The sequence below is a fragment of the Crocodylus porosus genome, unplaced genomic scaffold (assembly GCF_001723895.1).
Source record: "Crocodylus porosus isolate Cpor-Errol unplaced genomic scaffold, CroPor_comp1, whole genome shotgun sequence".
NCBI classification, from domain to species: Eukaryota; Metazoa; Chordata; order Crocodylia; family Crocodylidae; genus Crocodylus; species Crocodylus porosus.
The window spans coordinates 13881979-13896657 of NW_017728949.1; the positions used below are offsets into that span (position 1 = coordinate 13881979).

Genomic DNA, 14679 nt, shown 5'->3' on the forward strand with positions numbered 1-14679 from the left:
CTGCAGCAGCACCCAAGCCTCAACTGGCACCTGCAGGAGGCAGCGCCTGCTGCAGTGGAGCAAAGCACAGAGCCCGGCTCTTGCTGCCTGCTTCCTGGGACCAAGAAAGTATCACACTCACATTTCATTTTGTTTTACGTTAAGAAAAATGAGCAACCAAAAGTAACAAAACACTGCTGGGTTACCTGCCTACCCACTGTCGTTAGGCACTTTACCACAAATAGTGTGAAACAAGTTCTCCCTTAAGAAGGGATCTGCTGGATGACAGGGCAGTCAAAATATGCCGTACTGAAGTATGGGCATCAGTAAGGATGGATAACTAGAGAGGGTTCCACAGGAAAATGGAAGAGTTATAAGAGGAGAGGGAAATTGTTGTAATGCAGGAAACCAATATGGTGATAGGGCTGAGAAACTCTCCTGCAAGTGAGGAAGGAAGAGGAAATAGAGGGTGGGGGCAGTTCTAGATTGGCTGCTTTGATCATGTGAGAGAAGTAAGGGTGGGAGGAAGAGAAACCCCCCCTCCTTCCCTCACCCCATTGAAAAGAGGAAGGAAACTGAGTTGATGAAAGAGGCTTGAGTAAAAGAAAAGTTGTTCCAAGTTATTGAAAGAGTAAATACTGGAAGAGAAGTAATTTTGCAAGATGTGGCAATGGTAGGAGAATACAAAGACAATAAAGGAGTACCTCACCAAGCCAGATTTAACAAGCAGTCATTTTGGTAAGTAAGAGTGTCACTGCAGAGTGCAATATTTTTTGTGGTGGTGTTCTCACTGGGTCTTCATTTTTCCACCCTCTTCTCATTTCTCTACCAGTTATGGTCTCACCTGCCTTTGGCAGACCCTTACTGTTTAAGTTTTTTGTTGCTGCCTCACTTATTTAATTGATTTTGGGATTCTCTGAGAGTTTTTTAATTTTGAGGGGAAAAATGATATTTTAGAGGATGAATAAAGAAATTCACCATTAAAATTGCAGTCAGTTACAATGATTTGCCAGATGCAGCCTGAACTCACAAATACTTTTGGTTCACCAGAAAGTACATGTTTTGGTGAATGAACAGTTCAGCTAATTCTTCCCACAGCCATACCTGGGACACAGTTTCTGTGGTATGTATCCCTGTAAAGGGGGAAAGGAGCTACTAGCCACCTCTGGGATTCAGCGGACAAGATGTTGAGTGCCTCTTAGTCTTTGGCTCTGCTTGCTCCTCTGAATACCCACATTCCCCAGTACTTCCTGTGAGTCATGAAACAGGTAAGAGCTAATTGCATTAGCTAATACAGCTGACTTTGAATTTTGGTCATTTGGGACTTGAGACGAGAAACTTGCTTGCTTCCTTAGATTTCACATGAACTTCATGCCTCCTTTGTCCTGAGTCAAGTCTGACACTAGCCTAGAATTCTTAAGAAGCCCAGGGGCTTTTCATGCTGGTTAAATCAGTTTTACATCAGGGAATATGGGTTTTGAGTTTTTGTTAGTCTTTGTTGTTTTTTCCCTGTGGGCATCTGGTTCAGAGAGAGACCAGTGTGGCAAAGAAATGCTGTCCTCTGTGGTTATTGCCCTATAATTGTATGGGTTGGAACTTTCATCAGCCATTCTGCTGGCTTCCTCTGTCTTGCGCATTTTATAAATGGTAATTTATAGGGCACACTTGGTAAATACTATATAACTACTCAATAATTACAGGCTGCAGTGAATTATTGTGCAATTGCACTTAGTAGATCCAAAAGTAATTACCACGTGACTTTCACCATGGTTAAGAAGACAGAAGTATTCATATATAATGATATGGTACTTACCATGTAATTACCCAACCGCTACATGGTAATTACTATGTAATTAAATGGTCAATGGACACCGTCTAAACAAAGAGGACTTATGTGACATTTGTGTCCTGAGGCTTAAGATATAACAGTAAAAAATTATAATTACAAAAAGTTAACTAAAATCTCATGGATGGCTTGAGCAGGGCATGGTTGAGGTAAAAGTAGAGCATCGGCCATCAGGAAATGTGAAGAAAGTTCTGCAATTGCCTGATGCCAGTTTTAGGAATGGGATGCCTAATATGTGGCTTGATGGGTATAAAAATGGACAGAGATTCAGGGTTTACTTCTTTTTGTCTCTGTCCCTCAGTCTCCTCATCTGTAAAATCGGAATAATGATACTGCCTTCTTTGGTAAACCACTCTGAGATATGTTGATGGCAAGAACTATATAAGAGCTAGATACAGTATAAGGAAATAGATTAATAAGTTCCCAGACCTTGTGCAGAATATCCTGGCATATCTTATTGGTCTCATTCATACACTCGTTTCAGTTGCTAAAGAGGAATGCTGTGGAGCAGAATTCTGTGGCTTTCTGGCGGTTTAGCATGGCCTTCCCCTCCCCCACTTAGTACAATTAAGCTGGTCACTGAGTGTCCTGGGCCTTTGAAGAGGTATACAGCACTGAACTAGAAGATACAATAAGCCCTCTCTATTTCTAGTTGAATTCTTCTTATCAGTATGACACAGATCCTCTTTGTGTAAGACATCACACAAATTTCTACCACTTCTTTCAGAAGCTGCAAGCAGACTATGTAAAACATGCCCTGCAGTCCTGTGTGCACTGCTGTATTTCTGTTGACGTTTTTTTCTCTTCTAAATGCCTTGATTTGTCCACAGCTGACTGTAGTTTCAATTAATTAGCACCTTGACATTTACAGAATAAGTGAGGCAGCTTTGCTGTTTGAAAAAGAACAGGAGGCACATCTGTCTATATAGGATCCACTTTAAGAGGGAGAACATCTTTTTGTGGGGTTCATAGCAATCAGTTGGGGGAGGAAATGATATATGCCAGTAGACTTTCCAAAATATAAGTATCTATTCCCTCCTAACAGCCCCTTGATCCCCACAACACACACACACAGACACACACACAGACACACACACACAGCCTACAAACTATTAGGAGCTGCAAGGGTTAAATCTATCAACATAGTCAAACAATTGAATTCTATGAACCTACCAGTAATAGAAAAATTGAAATGGATCATGAAAAATTAATTTTAAAAAAGGACTACAGAGTTCAAACAAATTGTATTCCATTAGCTTAAACCGACCTTTACATACTTATAAAAATTTCATTAAAACCAGACTTAATTTACTCTGTTTGGCTTTATTTAACAAGGATAAAAAGAAAATGATTGTTCCTCACTGTTCGCTATGTATTTCTCCACATTCAGCATACCCATTGAAATGGCTTTTTTGTGTGTGATTAGGTCTTTGCAGCTACACAGACAGAATAAAGTTTGAACAATTAGAATTGTCAAGGCAATATACTTTGTGTTTTTCCTCCAAACCCTCCCTGCTAGGCCATGATGAGGTCAAGCAATTGTGCTCATTTTTTTTTTTTTAACAAGGATGTATCTTGAAGCATGATACACTGCAAAGGTATTTAGGTATCTCAGAAGTACTTGCCCCATTTAGTCAAGGAGGAAAAAACCTGAAGCCCGCCATTCTTTAATTTTAGTCTTCTGTATTGAACACCCATCAGCAAAGTGTGATGCATTATAGATGGATAATTTATAGCAACTGGATCACTGTGGGAATAGCACCATTTAAAGAATAAATAAAATGCAAGAAAGCAAGCAATAGAACTTGACAGGTGAACACAGTAAAGTGTCTGTCTTATTGCAGATAACAGCTATGCTTCCTGACTCTTAAATACAGAGTCTACCATAAAATGGTAATTTTCTCAGGTTTGCTTCTGCTGCGTAATTTCTGGTGACTTATTTTGAGTTCCTGGCTCTAAAAGGGGGTGCTAATTGAAGGGGAAGGGTTGCAATTAAAATTATTCTTGTCATGCTAAAAATATAAGAGCCTCTGGTTCATTAGCATTATATAACTTGCTATTACAAGACGTGTCTTAGAACATTCCGGAGTCTAAGACAGTTTTCCAGTTTGGTGTTTAATGATCTGCTCTAACCAAATGAGATGGGTAAAGAGGGAAGCCATCCACTGTTAAAACACCTCTTTTGGGAGGGGACAGTGGGAGGCCAAGTATCACTATGGCTTAAAAGCTGGTTAGAAGATGAAAGGCAAATAATAGATTTTCATCTTGGCAAAAGTTAAGGAAGGGACCTCAATATTTCATAACAAAAAGGGTGGTTGATAGTTACAGTCCTCCCTGGCCTTGAATATCCTAAATAAGGAACTGTAGAGAGGCCTAAATGAGCTAGATCAGTGGTGCCCAAACTGTTCTGGCTGAACGTTGGAAACCCTGGGACCGACTCTGAACCATTCATCCAACTATTAGTAAACGTACAGACACTTTGTAAATAACCAGGCTAAAATTGTCTGTCTTTAAATTCCATTAAAAATGTGCTGTCTGTAAAAACATAAAGCAAAAAACACCTCCATAAAATCGGCTCCATAAAAACATGGAGCTGATTGAAGCTCTGTGGTTGCAAAAGGAGCTGAAGGCAATGTTGAAGCACAGAGCTCAACAGTACCACCTAGTGTCCAAGCAGGAGTGCAGCACCCTTTTTACGGCTCTCTGGCTCCTTCCCTAACCCCCAGCCATGTGCTGCTGCTGCTACTCTTGGTGCACCTCCTGTCTGTCTGTAACACTGCAGAGTGACAGGTAGGCAGACAGTAGTCCTTCTTTGAGGGTCTGTGCTAAGACTGGGGGGGGCTGGCAGGGGTAAGACTGGAAGGTGGGTTGGGGGGCAGCATGGTGTGGGGTGCATTCAGGAGTACCAAGATTTGGGAGTGAGTAGGAGACCTTTGGGATGGGGCAGCATGGTATAAAACCATTGCTACAATCAAGCAGGTTGCCAACTAAAACAATTTTTAAATTTTACAATATGTAAAGTGTCAGTAAAATAGTTTGGTTGTCAATAAGAAGTCTGCAGATCATGAGTTTAAAAAAATTGTTTTGAATTGGCAACCCTGAGCAGTCCACAGGCTAGATTCACTGCATGAGTTTTGTCCATTGGCCATGATGAATGCATGCCAGATTGGACCTGCCACCACAGCCCCACATGCCATTCCAGTATGACACACTGTGGCATGTCCTCTTGCAGTGAGGCCTGGAAATTTGACAGTGGAGTAGCAGTGGCATGGGTAATAGCCCCTGCTGCCCTGTAGGCTAGATGTCATGACTCTGTGTGTGCTGGATCACACCCGCTGACCAGAAGTTGAGCATTACTGAGCTAGACGGATGGACACACCTCACAGTAAATGAGATTCAAGGACTCCTGTATATTGGTGCACATCACAGGGAAACATTCAAACTGCTTTTATACCTTTGCAGGGTTCAAAGTTAATTATATGAAATTGAGAGGGGCCTGGGCATCCTCATTTATATACAGCTTCATGTGATGCCAAAGTCAGAAAAGCAAGCTGGGTAAGGGGCATAAGGAATGGTAACTGGTCCAAAGTAATGATGCAGCTTTACCTGGCAGCTGTGTACGTGGTTTATGCCACCTCAAAAGAATATTAAGAGCTGGAAAAGGTGCAGTGAGTAGAGACCAATGAGATGAAGGGCATGGAAAACCGCATGAAGAAATTTCTTTATCTAAAAAATGAAAAAGGGCATACAACTATATATAATAACTAGCAAATTGCCTATCAAGAATGATGGGGGTGGGGGACAGGGATGGAGCCCTGTGTCCTCCCCTGCCACTGTGGGTTCAGTTGTGACCTGAAGTCAGGTTGTGACCCTGCTCTCCTGAAGTGGAGGCTATGCTCTAATCCTTGTGGAAGTCAAGTGAGCCCGGAGGGGTTTTTTTCCTGCATTCTCTTAGTTATTAAGCTGCTTATTTGTGAGAACATTTCAAAGCAACTTACTTAGGCATATTTTGCTTCATTATTTCAGGATTTTGTGACTCTTCTAGTATCTTTGGGAAGTCTATAAACATCAGAAAAGCAAAGAAATGTATTATAAATGTTGCATTAAGAACTACATTCTGGCCCCATTGCAATAATTATTTTTAAATAAGTTTTGTTTGTGTGTCATTGACTTCACTGGGATCAGGATTTGGCATTAAGTCAATGGAGAAAAAGTATGTGCTCAGTCCCCACTCTCCTCCTGAAGATAGATATACCACAGAGCTAAAGAATGACGCTATCAAGAGCAGGGGCAGCTATGAGGAATGTTAATTGTAAATGAAATTTGGGGAATCTCTTACAATTCTAGGCCTTCAACTTCCATATAAAAAATCTTGATGCTTCTTGATTTCCCTGCGAGTGTTTCAAAACTGCTCACTTCTACTTTTCCACAATCTTGCTACTTTTTTTCAGGATTCTTTCATCTTTGAGAAAGCTAATACATGCAGATAAACAGTCCAGTAGCCTGAATTCTTGGGAACTTGACTGGGTCCATCCTGCTCTGAACTTCTGAAACATTGTTGATTTAATAGCTCCCCTATAAAACCTCTACAGGGTTTGCCATTTGCTTGCAAGTCCTGTTAGCCTTTCTCCGCATAGCCAAGTGTGCCTGGTCTAAACACAATCCCATCTGTAGAAATACAGTGATTCTAGGTCAGAAGCTTCTGCAAATGTTGTAGCAGTGGTAAGTGAGTAACTCTGTATCTGCTTCTACCACAGCATCTGCACACACTTCCTCCCATGGCACTGCTCAGTGCAGCAGGGATTCTGTTCAACACAGCTTCCTTTCAAAGTTCAGATCTTTCTTGCTGCAAGGAATTTCCCATCTGTCTTTTGTGACAGGACTCAGGGAAGCCTTGCCAATATAAAAGAATGGGGCTGGAGATGAACCAGAAGGTTGTCAGTCCTTCACCTTCTCTAGCTGTGCTTCCTCCTGTTTTGTTACATCAGCTTGCTGCACTGGGGCATTTGTATTTTGTCACTCCTGCCACCAGGAAAGACGAGTGAGATGGTATCAAGCCCATGATGGATGAGAGTAGGGGAATGACCAGCTGCAGACCTTAAAGAAGGTGTTCCATGTATGCAGTGCACATTTGCTTTCAGGAATAGACTAGGGCACTTGGTTATGATGTACAAGACCTAGTTTCCAAGTGGACTGCCTTTCTCAATTTACTTCACTCATCTCCAGTGGCTTGATCATACAGTTGGTTCTGCAGGCTTATAGTAGAAGAATTGGTCCTCTGTGATCCCTGAGGCTCAGAGCAAAGCAGGAATCAGAATGGGATTGCAGCTGAAAATGGCTGAGGAAAAATATCCAGCACTATGACAGTAAAAACTGAAATGGCCAAAGAACTGCAGAGGGAATACTAGCCTGCAGGCTTCCAAGTGCAGTCTGATTTCTGCCAATGGGGAGACCTCCTCCCCAATGGGGAGACCTTTTGTTGCCACCTACTGCATGGATTCTTATCTTACAAAATGCCTGGTGCGGCCCACTGTTGTTGGGTGCAGTGGGCAGGACAGGCTGTTCCACTGTGGCAATTCCTACTTGCCTGTACCTATCAGCTTCTTTCCTGCTACTTCTGAGGCTGCTCATAAAAAGCTGCCCATGAAAAAGCTGTAGTGGGTACAAAGGATGGCTCATTCGAGATTTTAGGAACATAGGACCAGAAGGGATCTGCTAAGGCACTGAGTTCAGCACTGTGATCATGGACCATCATTTACCAGATTACCTCCAATATTTCCCCATCGCAGGTAACTGAGACAAAGAATACCCTATAATATGCCATAAGTAGAGGAGAGGAGGGCACTGCTGATATCCTGCCACTCAAGTGACGGGGCAGTAGTCAATTAACACATGCTCAGAAGGTTGTAGGAAAAGGGCCATGTTCTCCACTATAGAGGAAGGTAAAAAGCCCTGCATTTGATGCTGATCTGATCTATGGAGAAAATGCCAAACGGCGTTATGAAGGAAACTGGTCTGACCCTTAGCAAAAGAGAGAGACTCCGGCCAGTGACTTCTAAGTACTGACAGGAGCATTAATACACACCGGTCAAAAACCTGCAGCCTTAGCTATGACCAATATCCAATGCTTCAGAGAGTAAATCTCCCTTCTCCTTTGGCCCTGTAAAGCTAGTAACGTTCATGGGAGGAGGGAGAGGGGGAATCCTTCTTGGCTGCTGCAGATAATCAGTAGAAAACCTGAAGAATGAGATTACCAGAAACCTACCATACTACAAGGAAGTTACCTCCTTCCCCCACCATAGGGTTTTTTAATACATAATTTCACATATTACACCCACTGTTTGTTGAGCCAGAACTCCCTCTCTCATCATGCTGTCCATTTGATAAATGTACCCAGCTCAGTCTTAGTGATTCGGGTGATTTGCCCACAGTCCATGACTTGGAAAACCCTTCCATAGCTGCTGGTGAAAGGTGGCAATTGCTTTTTAATCCCCTTCGCAATTTCCTTAGCCACAGTTAGTTTAGATGCAGCTTCTGGGTTTGAAGGCCCACAGAAGATGACGGATCCTGAAGGGATGACACTGAGCAAGAGTGTGTCAGTTTCTCTGTAAATCTGAACTACAAAGGGTTTCTTGAACTTGCATCCTGAAGGTGCTCCTGTTCAAAGTCAGTCCCTTCCTTATGGACCTGTGTAACAGGTGATGACCGTCTGTCGTTCTGGTTGTGTCTCGCATTGTTCATTGTATTCTGCATAGAATTATAACCAGCTAAGCTTTATCCATCCTTCCTTCCAAGACATTGTGCTGCTCATCCCAAGACTGGTTGCACTAAAGACCAAGAGCTGGGTGAAGCATGTTTGCCTGCAACACCCTTTTCCCATAGAGTGTGAGGAGGGAGCTTCAGTATTTCCAATAAATAATTCCATCCTTTATCCTGAACAACTGGCTTGAGCAACACAGACCTGTTATGGTCCTCATTTCTATGCAGTATAGAAGCAGAGGCAGTCCTCTGAACTGGTAGTGTTAAATAACCTCCTACATGCCTTTTTTCCGTTCTAGAAAGGATCAAACTGTAGAATTGAGAACTAGTAGGTCAGATGCCACTGGGCTGAGTGTTAGTCTTTCAGTTTGATGGATCATTTTCTAGGCCTTCTGCTGCAAAGCAAGGTGGAAAAAAATATCCGTTGTCTGTCATGAGTGAACAAGTCAAAAGAGGCTAAAATGGTAAACCCATAACGAATTGGTTGACGCCTGTAAAATGCCTGAGTTCTCTTCTTTTGTAAGTTTTTATAAAGTTACTCCTGCTAATCCAAATTGATATGTGCACAAAATGACGCTGTAATAAGGCAAAAGAATTAGTCTGATGTTAAATAGCCTGTTTGGAATAATGATTTATATTTAGAGGCTGCTTCTCCCTGGTTGTTAAATGTCTATTTAAATACATGAATTAACACATCTGCCAACAATGCTTAGAAGAAGAATAAAACTTGATTCTACAGGAGAAGATAAAACATGCAGCATAAAACTAAGCTACTTATTGAAGGTTCTGGGACAGCTTCTCTTTATTCCCTGTCTTATTCTCTGCTCCCTAGGCAGCAGTGCCCATAGCAACACCGACTGGTACAAGGAAGACTGCAACAATACTGCAGGCATCTACCACGAGAGAGGCAATTGAATCAACAGTCTACGCTGGCTCAGCAGTGCAGTCTGTTGTCACTTCTCTCCAAACAGGGCTAAACAGTGCTACTGCCAAGCATCCAATCAGGATGAGGTGAGAGATCCTTTATCCATCAGGGTAGCTGAATGAAAACTACACCTTGCCTGGGTGAATGCAGATCTACAAACCTTTCGTTTTATTAGCAACTTTTCCTGTGTAATCAAATTCCCGTGGGCTGGGGTTGAATGAAGAAAAGCTCATGTTTTAATTTTTACTGTCAGGAGTAATGGTAAGTGTAGGAGGAGGAATATTAATTATACCCAGCAGGCATTCTTCAAACTTAGAAACAGCATAAGGAAGGAGCCCAAATGGTTTAAACAGCACAGGAACCATTTGCATAGGAGTCTCATGCTAGAAAACGTGTGGACTGTTTTAAATTAACAAGGAGAATCATTCACCCTCTTGTCCTCCCGTCCCCAGCTGTGACCAGGGGCACCATCCAGGAGATGCATACAAAATCCTGTACTCTAGATTTCCCAAGACAATGAAAAAATGAAAGCCCTCAGATTTATTTCAACTATTCTAAATTTTCCTCGTTGCAAAACAATAAGGACTATATTCTGTTACTCCTGTTCCTGGCATATGCCTCTTACACCAGCCCAAAGCATACACAAAAGAGAACCATCTGATTTTACACTCCACCCTAGCTCTAATATAAGTGACAATGCAAGGCACAGGATGGGAGAGAATCAGGCCTCACTTGTCTGACACATTTGAGCCTGTTACCAGCATACTAAGGGGAGGCTTATTTTAATTACACTTTCCTTTATTGTAGTACAGGGAGGTGGGGCTTCCTAACCCTTCAGACACGCTCTCAGAGAGCTGCAAACCTGCTCCTACCCATTTTAAGAAACTCTCTGAAGAAAAGCTACTATCAGTCTTGTACCCTGTGCTTCAGATTAATTCTCTTCTTGCTGTCAGCAATCTTTCTGATGTATCAAAGATTATACCATCCATGCTTTTTAAAATAAAAAAGAGGAAGACATATTATAAAGTTCTGATTATAAGTCTACTCTGCTTTTACACGTTCAGTTTTAGGCAACACTGCTTTTTCCCTAAAATATTACAATAATCAACATTCAGTATTTCTGTAAGTGTTATGGTTGGCTGCAATTTTTATAGTTATTTCTGGGGGGGGTGGGAAGGTCAACTTTTAATAATCAGGACAATGTGGTGTGTCAGGTTCTTCTGAGGGACATTGGAAAAATTATTATACCTCTGTATACCTGTCTTCTTTTTCCAGTCTTGTCTATCCTGACTGTAAGCTGTTTGGAGCAAGGACTGTCTCTTACTATCTGTTTGTAATGCACCTACCACAATGGAGCTCTGATCTAAATTGGGATCTCTAGATACCAATATAACAATGATCATTGTAAAAACGCATTTTGTTTCATATAGACTTCACGATTGTGTTTGAAATACTAACTGGTAAACAAGAACAGGCCCATCTTAATCTCAGATACTGAAACTAAATAGACCCCCAAGTGGGTTCTTTTCACCATTCTGGTGCTGGCTGTATTTTTTTTTTTACTATAGGAGGCAATTTTGCATGTACTTCTACCAGATGTTAAGTAGTTAGTTTGTTTTTCCAGGTTGACATCTGGCTCCCATATTGAACTTTTGAGTCTTACAGGATAATGTTTTTAGATTGATATTCAGTATTAGCTAGGGTACATCGCAATCCTTCCCATGCCAAAGAATTAGACAGTGATTCCTCCTTCCACACTTAAGATCGATTTTAGTCTCACGGTCTGCTCTTGCACTGCTCTGAGAATAGCTTTTCTGCTACATTAACAGGAAATGAGGTTATCCCAGTGTTGCCAGATGCACTTGTCATTCTTTTGTCTCCTAATTTATTTCTGTGGTAGTAATGCAGTGTTAGAGTGATATTGTAACCATAATGCGCCAGGAGTTAGGAGAGGGGCAAAAATTTTTTGGGTGATTTTATTGGATCAGTTGCATAGTTGGGATAGAGTTAGACAAGATTTTGAATGCCAGACATTCTTCTTCAGGTATGGAGTAAGAAGTAAGGAGTTAGGAGTAGTAAGCAGCAGATAGTAATAAAGAACAGGCAGCTGGAAATAAGTGTCCATTCCATGATGATTTTTAAGCTTTGGAAATTTGTTAATGTCCCCAGTTGGGACAAAATACCGTAAACCTTAAATTGTAATGGAACTGAAATCTTGCAGTGTGTCATTCCGGAAATGCGAACCCGAAAGGCACTGGGGTTCCAGGCTACAAGGTGGTCTTCATTGCTGGCTGGCCTGGACCCACAGTCTTGGCAACATGGAATGCCACTGCCTGTATTCCTTTGGAAGATTATTGAAACAGATGTCTTAGTAAAACCTTGTAAATATAGGGACCAATCATCATTTTCTGGAAAATCAAAGAATTGCTAACTGTCTCTAGTAAAGAATGTAAAGTACTACTCTGGAGGGAGGGTGCAGCAGTCCTGCGTCATAAAGTTCTGCAGCTTGATTCCATTTGAATAACCATTCTCTTTGTCCCATTTCTCTGCAGTGCTGGATTACAATCACTGCATATATTCAAAGTTATTGCACAGTCTAAAGGAAAAGAGAAAGGAACAACTTACCAGTCAAAACCCTCCACTTTTGGGTCATTGGAAAGGGCACTAAACACAGTACAGCATGAATAAAAGCACAGATTAAGAATCTATCTCCTAATGTGAACAAGTCTGTAGAGAAAACTGCTTTTTTACAAGTGCCACTATACGATCTCTTCAAAGTAAAACTTATAGTTATTCACCTCATGCCAGCTGGCAAAAAAGTATATATTTTCCAAAAGAGAAACAAGTCATTTGTATGCTGACACAGGTGTAGGAGCTCATACCCCTAAGAAGAAAAACCTTTGAAGCCAAGGTCAGAAATGGGAATCTTATGGCAGATAACAAATGTGGTTGTAGTGTTATTTGGATTTTACAAAATGCTGGAAACCTATTGTTTGCTTGAAATCTACCTTTAAGTGGCTATTGATTCCCTCCACTCAAGGTTTCAAACACCTCCCTAACAAAAGCATTCAATGTAGCAGTACAAAGAACTGCAGGTTGTAATTTGTCATGAGGACTGCATCCCTCAATGAAAACTTCCTGCATGTCTATTGGAAGATTAGCCTGTCGAATCCAATGCAGTTTTGAAAGGTAAGCATTTAAACATGACTAATACCAATAGAATTTATTACTCACAGGCTGGAGAACAGAATAGAATAATGTATCTATTGTAAATGGAGCACCAACTGTAGCACATTCAGAAAAACATCATTTGGAATCTGACTGCTGGATTGTGAGCTTTCCAAATGTAAAGCTAACAGAAAAAAGGAACAGTCACTCTGGGGCGGTATGTGATTTTTAGGTTACAGTGACTACTAGAGGGCTAGTTCAGAAAGGATAAATGGCTGATTTCCCACTGTTCTCCAATGCTAATCTTGCAACCCTGGTTTACTACTGTGACCTTGCTATAACTCTCCTGTTCCAAAGCGGCCATGAAGCTTTTATTTTGTCTGGGTACTTAGATGGTGCTTGTCACCAGGGTATCTGAGTACTTCAAAGTAATTAATGGAATTTTATCCTCATAGCACTCTAGCGAGACAGGGAAATGTCCTCCTCACTTTACAGATGAAACGCAGAGAGGTAAGAAAGATTAAATAACTTGCCCGCTGTCACATAGATTATTTGTGACTGAACCAGGACTCAGTCAGAGTCCCGTCCACTGAAACCCCTTTTCCCCTAGGCTCTGCTATAGTAGGCAACCACTGATCCTCCAGATCATGGTGTTCATGTAGAAGGTCTAGTCAGGTGCCTGATGAATCCATTTGTGGCTGACGAGCCTAATTTGAGAGCAATACAGCTTGTTACTAGGGCTGTGTGAAACTTCAGTCCCTGATTTGATTCAGCCTGATTTGGTTGCCGAATCTCTGAATCCAGATCAAATCAGAGGACCTTTTAATCTCTCTGAATCAAATTGGAACCCCCCGAATCAATTCGGAAAGATTCAGAGATTTGGACATAGGACAGCTTTAAATGTTTTTTCTACATACCTCTAGGTAGCTGGGGCTCATGAATGCTGCGATGCTGGGGTGCATGGAGCATCCCATAGGAGTGCGGGGGGTCCCAAGCATGCTTGGCAGCAGACCCAGAAGTGGACCAGAAGCACCTCTTTGGCTCAGCAGCTGGTGCCTTCTGGGTCTGGGGGAGGCACCCAGGGTCAACCCGCAGCTGATCACCGTGTGGGGGGGGCTCCCCCATGTGCTCCTCAGCGGACCTGGAAGTGGACCAGAAGTACTTCCGGTCCATTTCCAGGTTTGCCGCCAAGCACGTGGAGACCCCCTCCACCCTGCACTCCTGTGGGATGCTTCATGTGCCCCAGTATCGCAAAGATCATGAGCTGCGCCTGGTACCTCGAGGTATGTAGAAAAAAACATGTAAAGCTGTGTCTGTGGCCAAATCTCTGATTCTCCAAATCAGCGTTGAATCTTCAGATTCAGAGTCAATCGAATCGAATCGGGGACAGTGATCTGAATCAACAAATCAAAGTCCCTGATTTGGGCCGAATCTGAATCGAATAGGGCCTACTTCGCACACCTCTACTTGTAACAAGGTTCACAGGGCATCTATACAGGTGCTCTAGGGTGGAGGTGGGAGCTTTAATTAGAATGGCTCTAATTAAAATGCCCTCAGTGTCGCATGTGTTCAGCATCCCTGTGTTTCAAAATGGCTGTGGGGGCTCTTTAACTCAAGCTCATTCAATGAACTTTAGTTAAAGCGTGCCCACTGCCATTTTGAAACATGGCGATGCTGAATACACGTGACACGGAGGCTGCTATAGCACACTAACTAGCACACTCCAGCAGACTCAGTTGATCAAGTCTGCTCCGACACATGCTAATTAGCATGCATCAGAGCAGAGGTCCATCAGGTGTATAGATACCCACTGATCCAGATGTTGTCTGAGTTAGAGTCCCAGTTTTACAGCAAGGTGCTTTTTTTTCTTTCTCACTTTGCTTCCATCCTCTGGATCAAAGCCACTTCTTGTTGAGCTGCACCTAGTGCCAGATACTCCCTCCAGATAGAAAGCTGGGAGCAGCATGTAGAATTCTATTCTATGTTGATGTTGAATGACTTC

At 42.1% G+C, this 14679-nt stretch overlaps 1 long non-coding RNA gene across 1 annotated transcript; it reads left to right on the plus strand.

Moving 5' to 3' along the window:
* The first annotated feature begins 544 nt into the window (after nt 1-544).
* On the plus strand, nt 545-13451 carry LOC109322574. The gene is made up of 3 exons (XR_002104410.1): nt 545-717; nt 9417-9595; nt 12062-13451. It is a non-coding gene; the product is annotated as an uncharacterized LOC109322574 (long non-coding RNA).
* The last annotated feature ends 1228 nt before the right edge of the window (nt 13452-14679 follow it).